Source organism: Salmo trutta, chromosome 24, assembly GCF_901001165.1.
Source record: "Salmo trutta chromosome 24, fSalTru1.1, whole genome shotgun sequence".
In the NCBI taxonomy this organism is placed as follows: domain Eukaryota; kingdom Metazoa; phylum Chordata; class Actinopteri; order Salmoniformes; family Salmonidae; genus Salmo; species Salmo trutta.
This window is the reverse complement of record NC_042980.1, coordinates 10,223,212-10,247,349: the sequence shown is the minus strand read 5'-3', so window position 1 is coordinate 10,247,349 and position 24,138 is coordinate 10,223,212. Positions and strand designations below refer to the sequence as shown.

The 24,138-nt window shown below is 42.4% G+C and overlaps 1 long non-coding RNA gene and 1 pseudogene across 1 annotated transcript; both read left to right on the top strand.

The window, feature by feature from the left end:
- LOC115161478 (PMS1 protein homolog 1-like) overlaps positions 1 to 24,138 on the top strand; it is a 60,532-nt pseudogene that overhangs the window by 5,810 nt on the left and 30,584 nt on the right.
- Positions 6,799 to 20,980, top strand: LOC115160658 (uncharacterized). The gene is made up of 3 exons (XR_003869097.1): positions 6,799 to 7,042; positions 19,797 to 19,923; positions 20,321 to 20,980. It is a non-coding gene; the product is annotated as an uncharacterized LOC115160658 (long non-coding RNA).

Below are 24,138 nucleotides of genomic sequence, written 5' to 3'. Positions count from 1 at the left end.
GTGGTGCATGTCGATGGCCCAGCGTCATAGAGAGACATAGCACGGGTGCACTGGCACCCAGCCACTCGTCCTCCCACTGCCCTCCAGTCTTGGCCAACACCAGGGGTCCCAGAGACCCTCTCCCCATACCCTGGGTGTGTTCCAGTCTGCATGAACCTTTCTCTGGAAGGTGGTGGTTGAGCTGCAAGACAAACAGGTCCACTGTCTGTGTGACTGACTGCAAGTGAAAAACCCTAGAGAAATACTAGACAGCAAGCTTGTAAAATGGCTGCATCAAGAACTCTTGAAATCAAGCCAGTATGAGATGTTGGCTGGCTGTTGGGCAGCTATGTCCATGCCCTTTTCTCCTTCTGTGTGAGAGAGATTTGCTTTGCTGCTGGTAATTGAGTTGGCTGTGGAGCGTTAAGTTTCTGCTTGGTCACGGTAGGCGTTGTGTGGCTGCTACCTGCCGTGCATCTCCCGGCTAATGTGGCCTGACAGATATGGAGCGCAAGTCCCTTTTCCCCCGTTTCCTTTGTTGTTATTTTGCAGCAGGACTCTGGAGCCCAGTTATGACAAGGACCTTTGGCCTTTGTCCTCCACTCCCTGTAGCAATGAAAGAACACTTATTGCCTCCCCCTTCTCTGGCCGAAGCTTAGCGATCACGGAATCCAGTTCAAAGATTCCACACACAACTCTGGCAAGTTGATGTAGGAGCCATGCCCCTTGTGGAACAAAATGTTACACTTATTTTGGCAACGTGACAACCTACAACCATGCCCTTTTGAGCAAAGGTGCCATTGGTGCTCTCATAACCTGACCTAATGAGTAGATAATGAGCTGAACGAGAGGAAACCACATGTACCCGCAAAACCTCAAACAGTGTTGCATCAATGAACTGGCTTTCCATTTACTATGTGTTTTAAAAGTTATGAGAAGTTTTGTATTGCTCATTAAAATGATCAGTGTGCCAATCTAAAACAAAACTATGTGTCCCTGGAACTACTTCTTCCATGTGTGAGGATAGTGTTTTGTTTTGTGGTACAGCACTAAATATAGCCCAGCCACAGTGATTGCTTTGCAATTTGTTCCTCTCTTGCCTGTTATATAATATTAGCCATAAGTCTGGCTCATGAACATCATTTGCAGGATAAGGAAATGTTTTTGTGTACAAATTTATTGTACTTTTCTCTCAACAATTCTTAGAATGTCCCACCCTCTTAATTTATGCGGTGAGAGATCTGCTTGAATAATCAGTCATTAGCCAGGAAAAGATGATCACTCATCAGGTAGGACACCAAGCCAAGATGTGTTCCAGTTCCGGGCTCGTGGGTGTGATACGTGAAGACGTGTGCAGACAGACTGGGGAACACAGCCCCAGGCTATTGCTCATGTCACCTGAGAAAAGTTTGCATCAATCTTAGGACTTTGTGTCAATCCTAGGACCTCTGTTTTGCAGATTTAGGTAGATCTTCTTGCAGATTTAACAAACCTCAGAGTTCTCACTTGGTTTGTTTTATTATTTTCCTATATCTCTGGAGCCTATTATCTTTCTCAAGTATTTCATCACTTTAGGCAAGATAGACTTGTTTAACACATTTTCAATATAAAAAATATTATTGGGGGGAAAAAAGTCCATACTCGTGGTCACTCCTTGATTGAGTGGACAAATCGAGAGTTTAAGAGACTTAGCTTTAAATGTATCAAAGTATAGTCAGTGGACCTGGGTCAGTTTTTCTGTGCTGCTTTTCTAATTACCAGAGCAGGGTCCTGTGGCAGTGAACACTGCTGCCAATGAGGCCCAGATGCCTCTACACGACTCAGAATAGAATAATAGGGCTCATTCATGGCCAGGCAGGCAGGATCAACTGTATCACAGTAATTGACTAATGTTGTAATGGCAAAGTATATGTAATGTACACAGCTATTATCAAGGTCTCAATGCCAGTAATTAGAGAGTTTAAAACTCCAGTTGTATGACCCTGATGCTCGTCAACTGCGAAGCTTGTTAATTTAGAATTGTTTGCCCAAGTCATGCAGTGAGAGATCTGCTAATTAAGTCATTTAGAGCAGTTTCTCTTTTCGCCAACACTTGTCTATCGCATGCCGCCAACATTAACAGTTTTCTTTGAGTTTAGAAGACAACAGCATTTAGGTGTCATTGGTTGTTCAAGCTTTTTCAAAGTGTCTACAGCGTGTGATGTTTTTGTGTTGAGAAGAAAAAGCCATGTGAATCCTTTAAGATTTAAAACCCTTGAGGATCTGACATGAATTTGATAGTGTACTTTTTAAAATCTCAAAGTCCATGAGATTGTATTTTTCAATAACTTGGTTTGAAGTTAACATGGTTTGGCCGTGAAATTGTAAACATGCTAATATTGGGCGTCTGGTTTTTGGTAAGAAAACGTTATTGGAAGCGGTTGGTGACAGTGCAGTGCCTAGGTAAACAATGAAGCATAGAGAACTGTCTCTCCTTGTTCATAGAAGGAAACAAATAAGTAATTTTGAAATTTGGGTGAACTATCCCTTTAGCAATTATGTATTTTTACACTTTAAATGACAGATACCTTGTAAGTACAGTGTAGATAGCTACATATTGTTACAAATGATGCAAAAAGCATGTTTGTAACTACAGTAGCTATGTAAAGATGTCTACATAACATTCTACCAGCCTGTGTACTATACATTTGTTTTTCACTGAAATTGTTCCCCAGTTAGTATATTGATTTTCTATCTTTTAACAGATTGTGATGGATGGGTTCTTTCCCAAACCTGGTATGGATTGCTCTTTAGCAAGCTCCAGTAACCCCAACAAAACATCTATCTTTGAATGATCGACCTGTACACCAGAAAAATATCATGAAGTTAAAAACATGCTTTTTGTGTTCATGAAATGTACACGTGTTTCAGATGTTTGTTGTGGTTTGGGTAAAGAAAATAGGCAGCCAATATGATAGAGGTTTTCTATAAACAATAGCTTCTCAAATTGCTTGGACAAAGTATTTTAGATGTGGGTATTTGTTCTCTTAGTTGTACAGTGAGCATTCACATGTTACATTCATTCTTCATTTACCCTACATTCACACTTCGTTTACCCTACATTCACACAAGTCGTCCAAGGAAGTCATAGACCGCATTCATAATTAGGATTTTTTTTTTAGAAGCACACCCAATGTTTTATTTACCTGAAGATTAAAAATACATATGTAAAGCCGCTCCAGCTGAAGACAGCAATGAAGGCTTATTTCCATTGTGATCCTCTCAAGTATCACTTTGTCATCACATAGGCCTGTCTGTTATCCCAAAAGTAGCTCTCTCTGTCATTGATAAAGTCACTTTGTTATGTAGATGCTAAACCACTGTCACTGTGAAGCATTGCTCATAGTATCACCACTGCAGTTCTGAGACGTTCTCTCTGCTTGACCATCAGGTGGTCCGGCAGCACTACCTGGCTCAGTACCCGGCAGACTCTGCCCGCAGCTGTTATCCCACTATGATGCTCGACATCACTGTTCCCGCATCCACTGTAGACGTCAACCTGACCCCCAAGAAGACCCAGATTCTGCACCAGAACAAGGTTCCGTTTTCTCTTTTTTTCCTCAATTTCCTTGCGGACAGATTCATGTTCCACACTACCACTATCATTCTATGAGCTTTGGTTGAAAGAATACTAAACTTAGGGGAAACTAAATATGATTGAGGATGTTCGAAAGATTTATAAAAACGGACAGTAGCTGCAGAACCAGTTACCAGTCAATTCATCCTTTTCAGCTTTCTGACCGATTCAGCTGCAAATATGCGATGCAAGATCCAGTAAACAAATGTATGATTTCCCTACATGTAGCCTCTACGGTACAGCAAGGAATCCATTTACTTGCTTTGGCTAGCTAACGTTACTGTCCCTTTGCCCTTTGTCCAACTATCTCATTTATCTCCTCAAAATAACTTGATTGATTTTCTGTGATAAAAATAGGAAGTGCTGACAGTAAACAGTAAGTTGCCAATCAGTTCCTTAGCCACATTAACTAAATGTGCAGTTACCTGGGTGCACAGCCACTGCCTGTAAAGAAGGGAAAGTGAACAGCATGGGCATTAGTGTGTTATGTTATTTCTCACAGAGACTGTGACTGTTAGGAGGCTGTGCTGGCAGCATTGGAGACGCTGTTGGTTTCCTTGTATGGCCCTGGTTCGCGGTCTCCTGCTGAGGTGCCACCAGTCACTGTAGAAGATGCCTACAGTTGCCCATTATCACTGGGCAACTGTAGGGGAAACGCTGACGTAGAGGACAGTCTTATGGAGCACAGTGTCACGGTGGACAAAGCGCCATTTGGCTACAGTGATGGCTCTCCATCCAGGGTAGTGGCTGGTGACCAGACAGTAAACACTAGCTCCTCCTCTTCCTCTGAAGACTGGATAGTCAACCAAATCCCAGGGGACTTTGACTTTTTTACTATTGGAAGATGAAATTGCTTTGACCTGCAGCGAGATAACAAATCCAGGCCCAGCTAAAGGCCTGGAGAGGCTCAACAGCCATGACCAACATCCTGACAAAGACGTTGAGCAGTTATCAGCAGTGAGTTGGAGCCGAGGCACGGCTCTGACAGACCCCTCCACAGGAGAGCCACTGCAGTCCGTCAAGGTCCACCTGCCCACCGGATGCAGCAGTGACCTGGGCCTGGTCGAGGCCAAGGATCAGAGCAGCCCTGGCAAAAAGGTGTCCAACGCTATAACAGAGAAACGTGCGTCACTGAAGGCCTACAACCTGATCAGTAGCCGTACCATGAGGACCCCCCTGTCCCCCGCTGCCTGTTTGAGAGGGAGACCCGGGCAGAGGTTCTCCAGGTGGAGCCCGCAGCAAGCCTCCAGGACATCACCTCTGCCGTGCAGGAGAGATGGAAAAACCTGGGGGAGGAGGACCGAAAGAAGTGAGTTTCCAGACTTTACCTTCGAAGCAGTTTCCATTTGTTATTATTAGCAAGGCAAAAAAAAGAAAGATTGACCTGTCACTTGCATGTGTAAAATATGGCCCTGGAAATTTTGCTTGGCTTATTCATGTTGCTACCCAGACAGAATTGTTAATATGAGCTATGTTTATATTTTCCAGACTGCATCTGATTACTAGGTTACATGGTCAATATTTTCCACTGTAAAACAGGTATTCTGCATGAAATATCTCCTTTTTCCAAAGTATGCCATGCATCTTGAGCACTCAAAGGTATTTTGCTGGTCAGACGGTTAATAAATTTAATATTCTGTATGTGGACACACACTAACCCTCTCCTTTGTCTTGCCCGTCTGGTGCGGCTTGTTCGTAATCAAGATGTTCTAAGGAAAATCAGCAAGTGCATAAGATGGGCCACATTTCTTGAATTACACTGAACAAATATATAAATGCAACAATTTTAACGATTTGAAATAAATTCATTAGGCCCTAATCTATGGACCTTACATGACTGGGCAAGGCCCAGCTGTAGGCCCACCCACTTGGTAGCCAAGCCCAGCCAATCCGAATGGGTTTTCCCCACAAAAGGGCTTTATTAAAGACAGATATACTCCTCAGTGTCATCAGCTGTTCGGGTGGCTGGCCTCAGACGATCCCGCAGGTGAAGAAGCTGGACGTGGAGGACTGGTGTGGTTACACATCGTCTGTGTTTGTGAGGTTAAACGTACTGACAAATTCTTTAAAACGATGTTGGAGGCGGCTTATGGTAGAGAAATGAACATTCAATTCTCTGGCATCAGCTCGTGGACATTGCTGCAGTTAGCTTGCCAATTGCACCCTCTGTGGCATTGGATTGTGTGACAAAACTGCACATTTTAGAGTCTCCTTTTATTGCCCCCAGTACAACGTACACCTGTGTAATGATCATGCTGTTTAATCAGCTTCTTGATATGCCACACCTGTCAGGTGGATGAATTGGCAAAGGAGAAATGCTCACTAACAGGGATGTAAACAAATTTGTGCACAACATATGAGAGAAATAAGCCTTTGCTGCATTTGGGATCTTTTATTTCAGCTCATGAAACATGGGACCAACACTTCACATGTTGCATTTATATTTTTGTTCTGTATATAAATTATGAACATGTTCGAGTATTTCACTTTGTTGCGGTTTCGTCTAATAAAAATAAGATAGGAGAACGAAACTGATATGAATAAAATTCAGAAAATGCAATGGAACATTTTTATAAGAAAATGTGAAACTTTAGGAAGTTACACAAACCTTGCATTTTGTGACCCTGCTTTAATTGCCTTTCCACAGCTGAGAGGCCATGATTTTCGGTGGTATCTGTATAGTACAGCACACTGTAATAGTGACTCATGATTCAGCACGAGAGAGGTCACTCACCTTTGTGCTTCCCTAATAGTGAAGAATTGTTTTAAATTGGACATATATATATAATTTTTTTAACCTTTTATTTAACTAGGCAAGTCAGTTAAGAACAAATTCTTATTTTCAATGACAGCCTAGGAACAGTGGGTTAATTGCCTTGATCTTGCAACCTTTCGGTTACTAGTCCAACGCTCTAACAACTAGGCTACCTGCCGCCCCATATCAAAGATAAGCAATACACGTCGTACTGCCATTAGTGACTTTCGAAAAAATAGAATCCCAGAGCTGACAAGGTAAAAATCTGTTGTTCTGCCCCCGAGCAAGTCGGTTAACCCGCTGATCCCCGGGTGCCGAAGACGTGGATGTCGAATAAGTCAGCCCCCCCGCACCTCTCTGATTCAGAGGGGTCGGGTTAAAAGCGGAAGACACATTTTAGTTGAATGCATTCAGTTGTGCAACTGACTGACTAGGTATCCCCCTTTCCTTTTTCTTTTCTAACAACATCCAGATGCACATCCACATGCCAGTAAAACAAATCATAAATGGCATTATCTTCTGATCTACATCCACTGAGACTGAACAACTCAACCAGCATCATGGAATAACATCATTACCCTCTACTGAAAGCACTCCACCCAATTATCGTGGATTACTGCGTACCAATTGAAAGTCATTGAAAGGACGGAAAATGTGTCTCAGCGTTAGCCTACGTGGGGAACTTATGTAAGGTATGGGCGAGTGTATGGAAAAAGACATCTGTTTAGAATCCCGCCTTGTGTTACCGCTGTCTTAAACGTGAAATAAGACGAGGCAAATATTTGGCTCCTTTCCGCCGCCACTGTTAAGGGGCACGCCACTTCTAGGAATCGTTATCGCTCTCACGTGAACTCTAGTAACACAGGTCAGTTGCATGTGTGGATGCAGTGCCATAAGCCAAAACAATCATTTACTCGGAAGCGTATGGGAGTGCAAGTTAGCAGATTCAATTGCCTTTACCCCCTTACATCAAACCAGGCTTTTTACGAGTGTAATTTAGTTTACCTTACCTCTAGGACATAGCAGCAGTGGCACACCTGGGATTTCGTCTCATTGCCCTCTGATGAAAGGTCCAGAGGCATTAGCAGCAATATTATGTTATTGTAGTGTACCTTTTGGGCTTAATTGATTGACAATCTACATTATACTTACTTACTCCTTCTCCCCCTATCGGACATAAGGCTACAATGAGAGTTCCTTCTACCACTCTCTGTCCTTGGCCACGTGTTGTGCCTTGCCCCCACGAGAGGTTCATCTTGGCCAGCTCGTCCGTCTGTCACAGTTCTGCGCCAGGTAGTTTTAGGTCTTCCTAAAACTACCTGGCGGTAGTTTTAGGTTCTCTACCTGGCGGTAGTTTTAGGTTCTCTTTTCCCTGGTGGTCCACCTTAGGGCAATTTTTGGGATGCTATCCTGCTCCTTCCGGTAAACATGGCCAAGCGAACGCATTCTTCTTATCTTGATTTGGTATGTGATGCTCTGGCCTTTGGTCTTCCTGTAGAGTTCGTCGTTGGTGGTTTTTATTTTGCCAGAAAATTCTGCAGATTCTTCTGAGGCATCCATTGTGGAATGCCTCAACATTCTAGGTGGTGGGCAGAAAGCCGAAAAACGTGAAGTTGATTGATCTCCTTCGAGGGAGCAGATTTATTTCTATATCAGTGAAACATTGTTATAAAGACTAGAAAATTTGTTGGCACCTTCAAGTCTTGCACATTTTCATAAAAAATATATTTCAACACTGTCTGCACAGGCACATTTGCCAAACTTGGAACCAATCAGAACTCCCGTACATACCCCTTGTGATGAAGGCAACCAATGGCCGGCTTCTATCTAAGATGTAAACACAGATTTACAGTCATTGAAACACAGCCTCACATGAAAACACGAGCTGCTGTCTGTGTGTAATGACGGAAGTAACATAAATATCTGTTTGAGTGCACTTGAAAAATACAGCTTGCAATGAACATTGTCTTGATCATATGAAGGGTTAACTCCATTGACCACTTAGCCAATTTATTGAAGCTGGCTAATGTTAGTTTGATTAGCCTAGCAAGCTACTGTAAATGTACATTTGCCTGCTGAAGAAGCCAGTGCTTCATTAGTTCTGTCTCTGTTGGTGAATTAACTGTTTGTATCATGTGTTGGCATGGTTATATTTATACAATTTCAAGTAACTAGCTTAAAGAAACATTCAGTTATATAATTAGCATAGAAACCCAAATAAAAGCATGTAGATTGAAAAATGTGTGTGTCATGTATGCTAGAATGGAGGTTTAAAAACGAACATTACAGCTATCTTACAATACAATCTTCTCTAAAAAAACAGCTGGGCAAAAATGTATACAATGTATACAATTTTATTTATTCGCACTAAAGAAAAGTGAAAGACAAAACTAACCGATTTAAAAAAAATTGTGAAAACAGTGTGCAGGTGAGGTTGGAAGTGCAAAAGGGCTTATGAAAACCACACCACAAATATATGTACAAACAAACGTTTGTTCAGACAGTTAAACAAAGCATATTAATTATAATTGTACAAAATATACTCAGTATACATAATCAAACATGTTTCTTGTGTACGGAGAAAAAATGTATGAAATGTGCCATTTCTGCATTCACTACTGTAAGTCGCTCTGGATAAGAGCGTCTGCTAAATGACTAAAAATGTAAAAAATGTTGTGCAAGTTAGGCTACATGGAGGGGATTATTTGGTAGTTTGGTTCATCAGGCTGACCCCCAGTTTAAGCTTGTAGTTATTGAGGGATGACAGTGATTTGACAACGTGAAGATAAGAATTCCAGAGTATGGTACCTCAGTCAATTCTCAGATACAATCAGATACAATACGAGGTGCGGCAGTGGGGAAGGTGAAGGTTATCGCAGTGTCTTGTGTTCTATAGATGGATTTCAGAATTAACCTGTAGTCCATTGAATGGTTTATGTAAATTGTCTGGGAGGAATGAGTATTTGAAGATGAAAGTACATAATTGGTGTACATTAACGTCGTAAATAGATAAGATATTGAGTTTCTTAAACAAAGGTGCAGATGGAGCCAGGTAATTTGCAGATGGAGCCTGCGGTTTCTCAGGCAATATTTGAAGTATCTAAATATAGTGTAACCTGGCTACTAATCGATGTGTGTGTGTGTATATATAGAGAGATGTGCCATGAGGCGCACCATCTTACAATTCTGCAGTCCAGAAATGAGAGCTTTTACTATCTATGCCAAAAGCCTAAGCCTCTGATAGGGGAAGTAGCACTGTCATCAACGCATGCTTCAGAATCCCCCCCCTCTCTCTAGGAGAATGTGTGTGCCCTGGCCCCATAGGTGTATCGAAAGGATCCCACCCTGGTCACCAATGTAGCGCGAGATAAGTACCTTAGTAGAACGCAATCTTAAGATCCTGTGGTCCAGAAACAAGAACTCTACCATTTACAGAAAAAGCCTGGGCTCTGGACGGGGACAATATCATTTTAATCACTGCATGTTACAATAGTCAAACAATCAGTTTTTTCACCTCGTCAATCTGATGCTATATGGGTTTCAGTGGAGGCTCTTCAAAGGAGGAAGGGGAGGGCCATCCTCAGTGAAATTTCATTTTTTTTTAACACTTAAAATATTATTTTTAGATAAATCTATACTAAATATATTCACATGTCCCAAATAATTTATTAAAACACTGTTTTGCAATGAAGGTCTACAGTAGCCTCAACAGCACTAGAGTAGAACCATGGTGTAGCCGGAGGATAGCTAGCTTCCGTCCTCCTCTGGGTGCATTGACTTCAATACAAAACCTAGGAGGCTCATGGTTCACACCCCCTTCCATAGACTTAGAAACAACAGGGGTTCAAACTTTAGAATCCAGTTCCTACATTCGAATATAAAAATAGATTTTATCAAACAAAACTATGCTACATTTTATCTCTGCGACCCTCAGGATGACAAATCAGTGCAAGATTACTGAATGGAAGTACATTATTTACCTTCGAGGTGAATGTGCAGTATCAAACCAGTTGCCGTGATCCGTTTTTTTGTGCACTCTCCTCAAACAATAGCATAGTCTTTTTTCACTGTAATAGCTACTGTAAATTCGACAGTGCAGTTAGATTAACAAGAATGTATGCTTTCTGCCCATATAAGAAATGTCGATGTCCTGGGAAATTTTCTTGTTAAGAAAATGTTCTTGTTAAGATTTTCTTGTTAAAAATAAAACATACCTTTTCCCACATTTTGTTACATTACAGCATTATTCTACAATTAATTAAATAAAAAGTCCTCAATCTACACACAATAACCCATAAATACGAAAATAAAATAGAAATACCTTATTTACAAAAGTATTCAAACCCTTTGCTATGAGACTCGAAATTGAGCTCCGGTGCATCCTGTTTCCATTGATCATCCTTGATGTTTCTACAACTTGATTGGTGTCCACCTGTGGTAAATTCAATTGATTGGACTTGATTTGGAAAGGCGCACACCTGTCTATATAAGGTCTCACAGTTGACAGTGCATATCAGAGCAAAAACCAAGCCATGAGGTTGAAGGAATTGTCTGTAGAGCTCCTAGACAGGCTTGTGTTGAAGCACAGATGTGGGGAAGGGTACCAAAATATATCTGTAGCATTGAAGGTCCCGAAGAACACAGATTCCTCCATCCTTCTTAAATGAAAGAAGTTTGGAACCACCAAGACTCTTCCTAGAGCTTGCCACCCGGCCAACTCAGCAATCGGGGGAGAAGGCTCTTGGGAGGTGACCAAGAACCCGATGCTCACTCTGACAGAGTTCCAGAGTTCCTCTGTGGAGATGGGAGTACCTTCCAGAAGGACAACCATCTCAGCAGCACTCCACCCATCAGGCCTTTATGGTAGTGGCCAGACGGAAGACACTCCACATTAAAAGGCACATGAAAGCCCGCTTGAAATTTGCCAAAAGGCACCTAAAGACTCTCAGACCATGAGAAACAAGATTTTCTGGTCTGATGAAACCAAGATTGAACTCTTTGGCCTGAATGCCAAGCGTCACGTTTGGAGGAAACCTGGCACCATCCATATGGTGACGCATGGTGGTGTGGATGTTTTTCAGCAGTAGGGACTGGGAGACTAGTCAGGATCGAGGGAAAGATGAACGGAGCAAAGTATAGAGAGATCCTTGATGAAAACCTGCTCCAGAGCACTCAGGACCTTCACCTGTGGAGAAGGTTCGCCTTCTAACAGGACAACGACCCTAAGCACACAGCCAAGACAACGCAAGAGTGGCTTCGGGACAAGTCTCTGAATGTCCTTGAGTGGCCCAGCCAGAGCCTGGACTTGAACCTGAACGAACATCTCTGGAGAGACCTGAAAATAGCTGTGCAGCAACCCTCCCCATCCAACCTGACCAAGTTAGAGAGGATCTCCAGAGAAGAATGGGAGAAACTCCCCAGGTGTGCCAAGCTTGTAGCGTCATACCCAAGAAGACTCAAGGCTGTAATCGCTGCCAAAGGTGCTTCAACAAAGTATTGAAAGCCAGCATCCTGGAGTCGCCTCTTCACTGTTGACGTTGAGACTGGTGTTTTGCGGGTACTATTTAATGAAGCTGCCAGTTGAGGACTTGAGGCGTCTGTTTCTCAAACTAGACACTAATGTACTTGTCCTCTTGCACAGTTGTGCACCGGGGCCTCCCACTCCTATTCTGGTTAGCGCCAGATTGCTCTGTTCTGTGAAGGGAGTAATACACCGCGTTTTACGAGATCTTCAGTTTCTTGCATGGAATAGCCTTCATTTCTCAGACCAACTTTCAGAAGAAAGTTCTTTGTTTCTGGCCATTTTGAGCCTGTAATCGAACGCCCAAATGCTGACGCTCCAGATTCTCAACTAGCTTCTTTAAATCAGAACAACTGTTTTCAGCTGTGCTAACATAATTGCAAAGGGGTTTTCTAATGATCAATTAGCCTTTTAAAATGATAAACTTGGATTAGCTAACACAACGTGCCATTGGAACACAGGAGTGATGGTTTTCTGATAATGGGCCTCTGTACGCCTATGTAGATATTCCATTAAAAATCAGTTTCCAGCTACAGTAGTCATTTACAATATTAACAATGTCTACACTGTATTTCTGATAAATTTTATGCTATTTTAATGCACACAAAAATGGGATTTTTCAAAAACAAGGACATTTCTAAGTGACCCCTAACTTTTGAATGGTAGTGTATATACTAGGCGGGGTTAGTCACCAAAGTCATAGACTGTTTTCTCTGCTACCTCACGGCAAGCGGTACTGGAGCACCAAGTTTACAGTAGGACCAAAAGGCTCCTGAACAGCTTCTACCCCAAGCCGTAAGACTGCTGAACAATTAATCAAATAGCCACCGGACTATTTCCATTGAGCCCCCCCTCCCCTCCATTTGTTTTGTACACTGCTGCTACTCACTGTTTTATCTATGCATAGTCACTTTACCCCTATCTACATGTACAAATTACCTCGACAAACCTGTACCCCCCCCATAGACTCGGTACCGGTACCTCCTATATATAGCCTCGTTATTTTGTGTTTTTGTTTTAGTTTATTTGGTAAATATTTTCTTAACTCTTTCTTGATCTGCACTGTTGGTTAAGGACTTGTAAGTAAGCACTTCACGGTAAGGTCTACTACACTTGTTGTATTCGGCACATGTGACAAAGTTTGATTTGATCTTGAAGACTAAATTCAATCAGTGGCGGTCGGTGCCGTTTAAAATGAGGGAGGACAATTCTATTTTTTAAAGAGCATGACCTTATTTCTATTACAGCATATTGGATGACTGTCATTCATATTCTCTTTACCCAGTTCAATGTAACATTGATAGGTTTAGGCTACTACATGATACTCTAATTTTCCCTGTACCCATCATGAGGTTGCTACAACCTAGTCTATGAACAAAAGATTACAACGTTGGTGCACAGGTCGAGAGAACATTAAGTGGACAGACAGCGACACATTCAATACCGCCTTGCCTGCATCTACCTGATCTTGGCTGTAATCATTAGTCCAACAGTTGCAAACGAGAGTTTCTATTGCTTCCACTTAAATGTTTTTCAACAGAATCGGCAAAATGAATACACCCCTGGTCACACGTAAACACAGTTCACATTCATAACAGCCACGTTGTATTCCTTGTCACATCCGCACTCTCCTCCTCTCATCTTTTTCCTTTGTTTGTGGATTTTAATGCACAACACATCAGCTGTATGTGACCAGGCGAAAAAACCTTTCCAAGCCAAACAATAACTGCTACACACAGCCTAAATCGTTGTCACCATATTAGCTAAAGTAACGTCATAGTCAAAATAGCTAATAGATCTAACGCTTTAGTAAACCCGCTACAATCATGCAGTAACATTACAGTGCATTCGGAAAGTATTCAGAACTCTAGACTTTTTTCACATTTTGTTACGTTACAGGCTTATTCTAAAATTGATGAAAAAACAAACAATTTAATCCAACACACAATACCCCATAATGACAAAGTAAAAACAGTTTTTTTAGAAATGTATTAACAACGTCTACACTGTATTTGATCAATTTGATGTTATTTTAAATGGACAAATTGTGCTTTTCTTTCAAAAACAAGGACATTTCTAAGTGACCCCAAACTTTTGAACGGTAGTGTAGGTCCTGGATGGCAGGAAGCTTGGCCCCAGTGATGTACTGGGCCGTACGCACTACCCTCTGTAGCGCCTTACAGTCAGATGCCGAGCATTTGCCATTCCAGGCAGTGATGCAACCGGTCAGGATGCTCTCAATGGTGCAGCTGTAGAAATGAGGATCTGGGGACCCATGCCAAATCTTTTCTATCTCCTGAGGGGGAAAAGGTGTTGTCGTGCCCTCTTCGACTGTCTTGGTGTGTTTGGACCATGATAGTTTGTTGGTGATGTGGACACCAAGGAATTTGAAACTCTCGACCCGCTCCACAACAGTCCCGTCACTGTTAATGGGGGCCTGTTCCTGTAGTCCACGATCAGCTCCTTTGTCTTGCTCACATTGAGGGAGAGGTTGTTGTCCTGGCACCACACTGCCAGGTCTCTGACCTCCTCCCTATTGGCGGTCTCATCGTTGTCGGTGATCAGGCCTACCACTTGTGTCGTCAGCAACCTTAATGATGGTGTTGGAGTCGTTTGGCCACACAGTCGTGGGTGAACAGGGAGTACAGGAGGGGACTAAGTACACACCCCTGAGGGGGCCCAGTGTTGAGGATCAGCATGGCAGACATGTTGGTGCCTACCCTTAGCACCTGGGGCGGCCCGTCAGGAAGTCCAGGATCCAGTTGCAGAGGGAGGTGTTTAGTCCCAGGGTCCTTAGCTTAGTGATTGATGAGCTTCGTGGACACTATGGTGTTGAACTCTGAGCTGTAGTCAATGAACAGCATTCTCACATAGGTGTTCCTTTTGTCCAGATGGGAAAAGGCAGTGTGGAGTGCGATTGAGATTGCGTCATCTGTGGATCTGTTGGGGCAGTATGCGAATTGAAGTGGGTCTAGGGTATCCGGGAGGATGCTGTTGATGTGAGCCATGACCAGCCTTCCAAAGCACTTCATGGGGCGGTAATCATTTAGGCAGGTTACCTTCGATTCCTTGGGCACAGGGACTATGGTGGTCTGCTTGAAACATGTAGGATATTACAGACTCGGTCAGGGAGAAGTTGAAAATGTCAGTGAAGACACTTGCCAGTTGGTCCGTGCATGCTTTGAGTACACGTCCTTGTAATCCGTCTGGATAAAATGGCATTTAGCTCTTCTGGTAGGCTCGCGTCACTGGGCAGCTCGCGTCTGGGTTTCCTTTTGTAGTCTGTAATGGTTTTCAAGCCCTGCCACAGCCGACGACCGCCAGAGCCGGTGTAGTAGGATTCAATCTTAGTCCTGTATTAACGCTTTGCTTGTTTGTTGGTTCGTCTGAGGGATTTCTTATAAGCGCCCAGGTTAATGTCCTGCTCCTTGAAAGCGGCAGCTCGAGCCTTTATCTTGATGCGGATGTTGCCTGTAATCTATGGCTTCTGGTTGGGATATGTACATACGTTCACTGTGGGGAAGATGTCGTCAATGCACTTATTGATGAAGCCGATGACTGAGATGGTATACTCCTCAATGCCATTGGATGAATCCCGGAACATATTCCAGTCTGTGCAAGCAAAACAGTTCTGTAGCATCCGTGTCATCTGACCAGTTCCGTATTGAGCGAGTCACTGGTACTAACTGTTTTAGTTTTTGCTTGTAAGCAGGAACCAGGAGGATAGAATTATGGTCAGATTTGCCAAATGGAGGGCGGGGAAGAGCTTTGTATGCATCTGTGTGTGGAGTAAAGGCGATCTAGAGTTTATTTTTTTATTATTAAAAAAAAAATCCTCTGGTTGCAGATGTGACGTGCTGGTAGAAATGAGGTAAAACGGATTTAAATTTGCCTGCAGTAAAGTCCTCGGCCACTAGGATCGGCGCTTCTGGATGAGCATTTTCTTGTTTGCTTATGGCCTTTCTAGAGTTGGTTGAGTGCGGTCTCAGTGCCAGCATCGGGTTGTGGTGGTAAATAGACTGCTACGAATAATATAGATGAGAACTCTCTAGGTTTCTTGTCTGTGTGCTGTTAGTGTTTCTTGTTTTGTATTATGTTGTGTTTTTTTTTATTAAAACACTCACTCCCTGAACTTGCTTCCCGACTCTCAGCGCACTCGTTACAGTCTGTCCCGAGCTCACTGGCGCAGGAAACTGAGGGCCCAGAATATTTTATACAATGTTGCAAGGAGCTTCAGGTCAGACCTAAGTTAATAGTTGATACAGTGTTTCAAGTTTGTTGCAGACAGGCCATGTGTAGCCATTGAAATTTATAGGATATTTATTTTTATCAGGATATTTTCTACCTGAAGGCAGCAATGTTTTTATTTATTGGCTTTATAGGCTATTTTTACATACAGAAGTTGGCAATGGCAATATAAATTACTTTTTAGATTTGGATAGAATTTTGATTAACCACATGACAATGATTTGGAGATACAAATACGTTATTATAAATGAAACTAAACTGTTCCATATGAAAATCATAACTGGCACGCCAGATCGGTAGAAATGGTAAGATAAATTGCCATTCCACATGAGAAAGTTTGCCGACGCCTCGTGTAGCCTATTACCGGCAACTTCAGGAGTATAACAGCAGAATCTGCGAAAGCCAGTAGGAGCGGGAGGAGGATGTTCTGCACAGGTTAATTTTTTTAAACATTTTCTTAAAATGTTTTTTTTCTTATCTTTATCTCTGGCTCCCTCTTGAGTCATTAGTGTCTTATTTCATCTAACAGTGAGCTTAACTTTACTGACTTTATTGTCCCCATGACAATACAACTTCCATAACAGTTACATACCAATAACAAGAGACTAGCCTGCTGGCCTTACTGGGTCGATAGGAACATTAGCCCAAGCTATTTAGGAGGGATATCACGCCTGGCACAAATTAAAGTCTAGTTCTGTTTTTCACGCTGAGGGGTGCGCTATACCTGCGCCGAGAGGGGAGTAGTTCAAAGTCCGGGTACAGGGGGTGGCTTGGGTCTAAAATGATTTTGTGATCCTTGCGGAAGGCCCTGACCTTAAAAGATCTCATCCAGGCCTGTCTGTTTGACTCCAAGTACCTTGCTTGCTGTGGTAATAATCCTTCTCACCATATATTTCTGGCTGACTGTGGCATTGCCAAACCAACAAACAATACAAAAAGTTAAAATACTCTCAATAAAATATTTGTATAACAGAGTCAGTGCAGTCAACATTAAAAGATCCCAGCTTTTTGAGAAAGTACAGTCTCTGTTGACTCTTTGTAGATCAGTTCTGTACATTTACTCCACTGAAGCTTATTGTCCAAGAGGACATCCAGGTATTTGTATTCCTCTACAATCTCTATAGCATCAGACAAGCTCAATGCATATATAGTTTATTTTATTAAAACATATAGGTTGTGTCTATATATGGAAAAATACACTTTTAAATATTTTGACCAAACGATTATTATTATTTTTTATTTCACCTTTATTTAACCAGGTTGGCCAGTTGAGAACAAGTTCTCATTTACAACTGCGACCTGGCCAAGATAAAGCAAAGCAGTGCGACAATAAACAACAACACAGAGTTACACATGGGATAAACAAACGTACTGTCAATAACACAATAGAAACATCTATATACAATGTGTGCAAATGGAGTAAGGAGGTAAGGCAAAAATAGGCCATAGTAGCGAAGTAATTACAATTTAGCAAATTAACACTGGAGTGATGGATGTGCAGATGATGTGCAAGTAGAAATACTGGTGTGCAGAAGAGCAACAAAAAAATAACTGGAATTTAACTTTTACTGACGGGGCAGTATTCGGAAATTCAGATGAATGACGTGCCCAAAATAACCTGAGAAAGATATCCAACCAGGAAGTGGTTTGTCGTTTTTTCAACTGATTGCCTTTCCAAACTACAATGTCTGTGGGGTCATTTTGCACTTCCTAAGGCTTCCACTAGATGTCAACAGTCTTTGGAACCTTTTTTCATGCTTCTACTGTTACTGGGGAGAGAATAAGAGCTGTCTCAAGCCTGGGACCAGTGAGTTGTTTACTGCGCACTCACGCAGGCGTGCCGCTCCTTCTTTTTCCTCTGTAATGAATACGCTATTGTCCGGTTGTAATATTATCGAAGATTTATGTTAAAAAGACCTTAAGGATTGATTATAAACATCGTTTGACATGTTTCTACGAACGGTAATGGAACTATTTGACTTTTCGTCTCGGGTTTTGTGCTCGCGCATTATGCCTTTGGATTAGTGATCTGAATGCGCAAACAAAACGGAGGTATTTGGACATAAATATGGAGTAACTGTATAGCTTGCTTTGATGGCTGAGCTCTGTACTCAGAATATTGAACAATGTGCTTTCGCCGTAAAGCTATTTTGAAATCTGACACAGCGGTTGCATTAAGGAGAAGTGTATCTATAATTCTTTCAATAACTGTTGTAAATTTGATCAACGTTTATGATGAGTATTTTTGTAAATTGATGTGCTCATTCACCGGATGTTTTGGGAGGCAAAACATTTTTGAACATCATGCGCCAATGTAAAATGGATATATGGATATAAATATGAACTTTATCGAACAAAACATACATGTATTGTATAACATTGAGTCCTGGGAGTGTCATCTGATGAAGATCATCAAAGGTTAGTGATTCATTTTAGCTGTATTTCTGGTTTTTGTGACGCCTCTCCTTGCTTGGAAAATGGCTGTGTGGTTTTTCTTGTTTCGGCGCTGTCCTAACATAATCTAATGTTATGCTTTCACCGTAAAGCCTTTTGAAATCGGACACTGGTTGGATTAACGAGAAGATTATCTTTAAAATGGGATATAATAGTTGTATGTTTGAGAAATTTGAATTATGAGATTTTTGTTGTTTTGAATATGCCGTCCTGCTATTTCACAGGCTGTTGGCAGTGTGTCCCGCGGGTGGGACGCTAGCGTCCCACATGTCCCAGAGAGGTTAAGGCGGCCAAAGGAGGTGTTGGCTTTGGGGATGACCAGTGAGATATACCTGCTGGAGCGTGTGCTATGGGTGGGTGTTGTTAGGGTGACCAGTGAGCTGAGATAAGGCGGAGCTTAACCTAGCAAACAATTATAGAAGACCTGGAGCCAGTGGGTCTGGCGACAAATATGTAGCAAGGGCCAGCCGACGAGAGCATACAGGTCGCAGTGGTGGGTGGTATATGGGGCTTTGGTGACAAAACGGATGACATTGTGATAGACTGCATCCAGTTTGCTGAGTAGAGTGTTGGAGGCTATTTTGTAATTGACATCGCCGAAGTCGAGGATCGGTAGGATGGTCAGTTTTACTAGGGTATGTTTTGCAGCGTGCGTGAAGGAGGCTTTGTTGTGAAATAGGAAGACGATTCTAGATTTAATTTTGGATTGGTGATGCTTATTATGAGTCTGGAAGGAGAGTTTACAGTCTAGCGAGACACCTAGGTATTAGTCGAAAGAACAGACTTTCGGTCGACCAAGATTTTTTTTTAGTTGGGGACAGCCCTAGTATGTATTCCCCTATGTCTCTGGCTGTTAAATCCTCCATTAAATAGCATTGGCATGTTCTCTCTACAGACCCCTCTGTGGGTCGGGCTTTTCAGACTATGCCTCGATTCGCTTTTAAACGTGCTAGAAACCTAAGGGACAGCCTGGTAAGAGCAGATTAATATGTACCCCTTCAACATTTTCTGTATACCCTCCCCCCAGGCAATTTTCTATGTCATAATTGTGTGAACTGCGATGTCATAATTGTGTGAACTGTAATGCAATGACCAATGGTGATTTCTTTCTTCACCCTCATACGGGAATGAAAACAACATTTGTGGTCCATTTGCTGTCAAGTGTTCATGTGGCTATTATTATGTTGGAAAGTCTAAGAGTGAATTGAAAGTTTGTATTACAGAGCACAAGTGCAACATCAGAACTGGTGACGAGAAGTCCCCTGCAGCCAGACACTTTAATGCGGTCAGACATGTGTGCCAACTGAAGTTCCAGGACGTTCCAAGTTGTACAGCCACATAAGAGAGGAGGTAATAGAGAAAAAATGACTGTTACAGAGAGAGGCATATTATATCCATGTCTTACAAAACAGAGAGCCCTAGAGGCCTTAATGAAAAACTCGTTAGGTTACTTCCTGTGAGCAATGTGTAGTTTTCTTTGTTTCTTTTTATTTTGTGGGATAACAGTAGAAAATGTATGTAAATAATGATTGTGAAAAATCAGTACTACAATGTGACGTCCGCTATAAATATGGGTGGATGTCTATAGTTCTCCAAACACTGATGAAGGCTATCTCAGAAACATTTGTTTTGACCTCTGCTGCTGCAAAAAAAAGACAATATTTCAGTGAGTACTTGATTTTCCTTTCTTTCAGGAGATGATAATATACCATTTCTTAATTGGCTAAAGGGTTTCTGGTCCTTGCAGGTATGAAGATAAGGCAAAGAAACACCTGGAATGCTATGACCTCCAGACCAAGCTGGCCTCAGATCGAGGTGTGAGAGAGCCCGAGAGGGGGCTCAGTCTGGGCTCCCCACTGAGTCGGCCCCAGGGTTAGAAACACAAGGACCTGCCTTCTAACCAGCCGGTCCTGGACCAGCTCTTCTCCTCCCAACTCCAGAAGAAGAGAACCCCCGGGCCCAAGCCCTCACAACCCCTACCGTAACTACCGCCTTTCGTCCCAGAGCGTCCCAAGACTTCGGGGCCACAGGCTTGTAAACGGCTTGGCCTCTCAAAACGCCTGGGTCGTTTTATTTGGTAGAAAGCTCATGTTGTTAAATCCGTTTCGGGTGGAGGAGGCCTTGCTGTTTAGGAGACTTCTGCTGAATAATATACTTCCCGCAGCGATCCTGCAGAACCCTATACAGTTAACAGATGGGTAACATATCACTCCAATTTCTCAACTGACAGCAAAAAAGGGAACATTGACACGATCTTGTTCTCAGCTCATAAATTGAGCGATTTCCTTGCGCATTCTATAATCTGGTTATTATGTAGCACCCCTTATGTATCTAGTTACACTTAATTTTACAGTTTGCTATTTACCTGATATACTTATAAATAAAACTGTGTAGTTTTTTATAATTACATAAATAATTACTTTTTGGATTACTGTGAGATTCATTGAAACAAGTACTACAATGTCCCATTTGGTATCAGGTACAGATTTGGTGTCTTAATTGTTCTTGTATTTTTCTAGTTTCCTAGTGGGTGGCTGAGTGTACTCAGGCTCTCTGGAACATGGAGAAGGGAAGTCCTGAGCTGAGTGGAGTGGCCTTCTTCTCTGATCCCAGGCTTGTGGCCAACGGGTTTCAAATCCGACTCACTCCAGGAAGGGTAGAATATCAAATTAATAGATTTTTCCATTATGGTAGGTAAATTGACAAATGTAATCTTGAGTTGAAAAAGACAAATGTAAAACCTTCACAACATTAGGGGACCCAGCACTGATCCCTAAGGAACGCCTTTTCTTTGGCTGTTTGGTGAGGAGATCAACCCTCTCCATGTTACCTGGCTTAAGCGATAGACTAGAGCGGATGCAAATCATTTGAGTGTTTCCAGATAGCGATTAGCTTGAAGAAACATGACTTTTCTTTGCACAAGCTGACATTTTTAGCAAATCCCCTTATTAACAATTATGATGATGACATTGCGAAGATAAATTGCTTTAGAGGAAAGAAAAATGTCAGCATTTCCCTGGTCCTGGTGTTGCAGTTGAACAAGCAGTGAAAGTTCATTGGCTTGTTAAAAAGGATTTAAGTTCTAGAATGTTTCTCGCTCGTTTTCCTAGTATGGTACTTTCATCCAACTTACCTTCTTTAGCTGGTAAATAAGACGGTACAGTTTACAGCCCACCCGTTCCTTCTGAGAGAAAATAGGCCTTTATTATTGTTTAATTCAAGCTGTTGAAAGGTCTCAAGGATTGTCCAATTCGATTTAACAAAGGTTGGGCCCATTGGATCATTAATGTCATAGTTCACAAATAATTTAGAAATGTCAAACATAAGAGCTGGAGTAACAGGATTATGGTCAATTATTTCTGACAGAGTTGCTATGTCAGTATTGGATTAGCAGTGGATGAGACAGAAAATATAAAATGTTACCCCAAAATGCTTCCACCGTATGCAACATGTTAGAGTTGATGAAGGGATGTTTGTATTCTCACAAGAATCTTGTCTAGGTGCTGACTTGGGACCAAATTCCCCCTGGTGGAAAGCGCAAAATAAATCCAACCTGTTATTATGAGTCGTAGTTGTAATCCCTTGCCATCAATTACGGAGGGGCAACATTCCAGTTAAGATTCAAAGACCACAGATTTACCATTTGTATTAGCTTTTTGATAGCTTTCCAATGTTTCTATTTTTGGTCAATATGTGTGTACCGGTATTCTTTTATCTGGGCTTTATTTGTAAATCGGGAGGTGGCAGAACAAAATTGATCGTGGGGGGGGGGGGGGGGGGGGGGGTGAACCGGGGTGTTCTGAGGTACTGGAACGAATGAAAAAAAGTGTCAAACACAACATAGCAGCACAAACAGCCAGGTAGCTTACTATATAGTTGTGCTGAAATGGACAGCGCTCTCCGGTGCTGATTAAAAGACAATTTATGCTTGATCCGAAAATGTGGTCGAAGGCGCCATATGGAGGGTGTGACGCAATTGCGGAGCATCCGGAGGCATGCAGAGGCCAAAATAAGTTCTGTACTCATTCGCCGTGTGCCTCCCAAATTGTGTAACAATGCAGAGAGCTCCGTATAGCTGTGCATTAACATGATTGGTTGATGGTAGGTGGGGGCGGGAAGTCCTATATAAACGCAGACTCACTTCCTTGACAACTTTCTTCATAAAAGCGCTGCTTAACAGCTCTGCGCTGCTCTGCAAAGCGCGAGAAGTATGAATGCCCTGACTTCTGCAGAGCCTGTATCACCGTAAATTCTGCACGACCAATGCAGATGTAGGATCGACCATGCAGCGCTGCCTTTTATTCACAGCATTTTATACTGAACAAAAATATGAATGCAATATGTAAAGTGTTGGTCCCATGTTTCATGAGCTGAAATAAAATATCCCAGAAATCTTCCATTGGCACAAAAATATTATTTCTCTCAAATGTTTTGCACAATTTTGTTTACATCCCTGTTAGTGAGCATTTGTCCTTTGCCAAGATAATCCATCCACCTGACAGATGTGGCATATCAAGAAGCTGATTAAACAGCATAATCATTACACAGGTGCACCTTGTGCTGGGGACAAAAGAAGACCACTCTAAAATGTGCAGTTTTGTAGCACAATACAATGCCACAGATGTCTCAAGTTTTTTTAGGGAGCGTGCAATTGGCATGCAATTGCAACAAAATCAAAAGTAACAGTCAGTATCTGGTGTGGCCACCAGCTGCATTAACTACTGCAGTGCATCTCTTCATGGACTACACCATATTTGCCTGTTCTTGCTGTGAGATGTTACCCCACTCTTCCACCGAGGTACCTGCAAGTTCCCGGACATTTCTGGGGGGAATGGCCCTAGCCCTCACCCTCCGAGGTAGCCCGACCCTCCAAGCTCAGTCCGATGATGCTGTGACACACCGCCCCAGACCATGTCGGACCCTCCACCTCCAAATCAATCCCGCACCCGAGTACAGGCCTTGGTGTAACGGTCATTCTTTCGATGATAAACGCGAATCTGACCATCACCCCTGGTGAGACAAAACCACGACTCGTCAGTGAAGAGCACTTTTGCCAGTCCTGTCTGGTCCAGCGACGGTGGGTTTGTGCCCATAGGCGACATTGTTGCTGGTAATGTCTGGTGAGGACCTGCCTTACAACAGGCCTACAAGGCTTCTGTCCAGCCTCTCTAAGCCTGTTGTGGACAGTCTGAGCACAGGGATTGTGCGTTCCTGGTGTAACTCGGGCAGTTGCTATTGCCATCCTGTACTTTTTTTTATTTATTTCACCTTTGTTTAACCAGGTAGGCAAGTTGAGAACAAGTTCCCATTTACAACTGTGACCTGGCCAAGATAAAGCACAGCTGTTCGACACATACAACACAGAGTTACACATGGAATAAACAAATATACAGTCAATAATACAGTAGGGGAAAAAAGTCTATACAGTGAGTGCAAATGAGGTAAGATACAGGCGGTAAGGCAATAAATAGGCCATGGTGGCGAACTAATTACAATATAGCAATTAAACACTGGAATGGTAGATGTGCAGAAGATGAATGTGCAAGTAGAGATACTGGGGTGCAA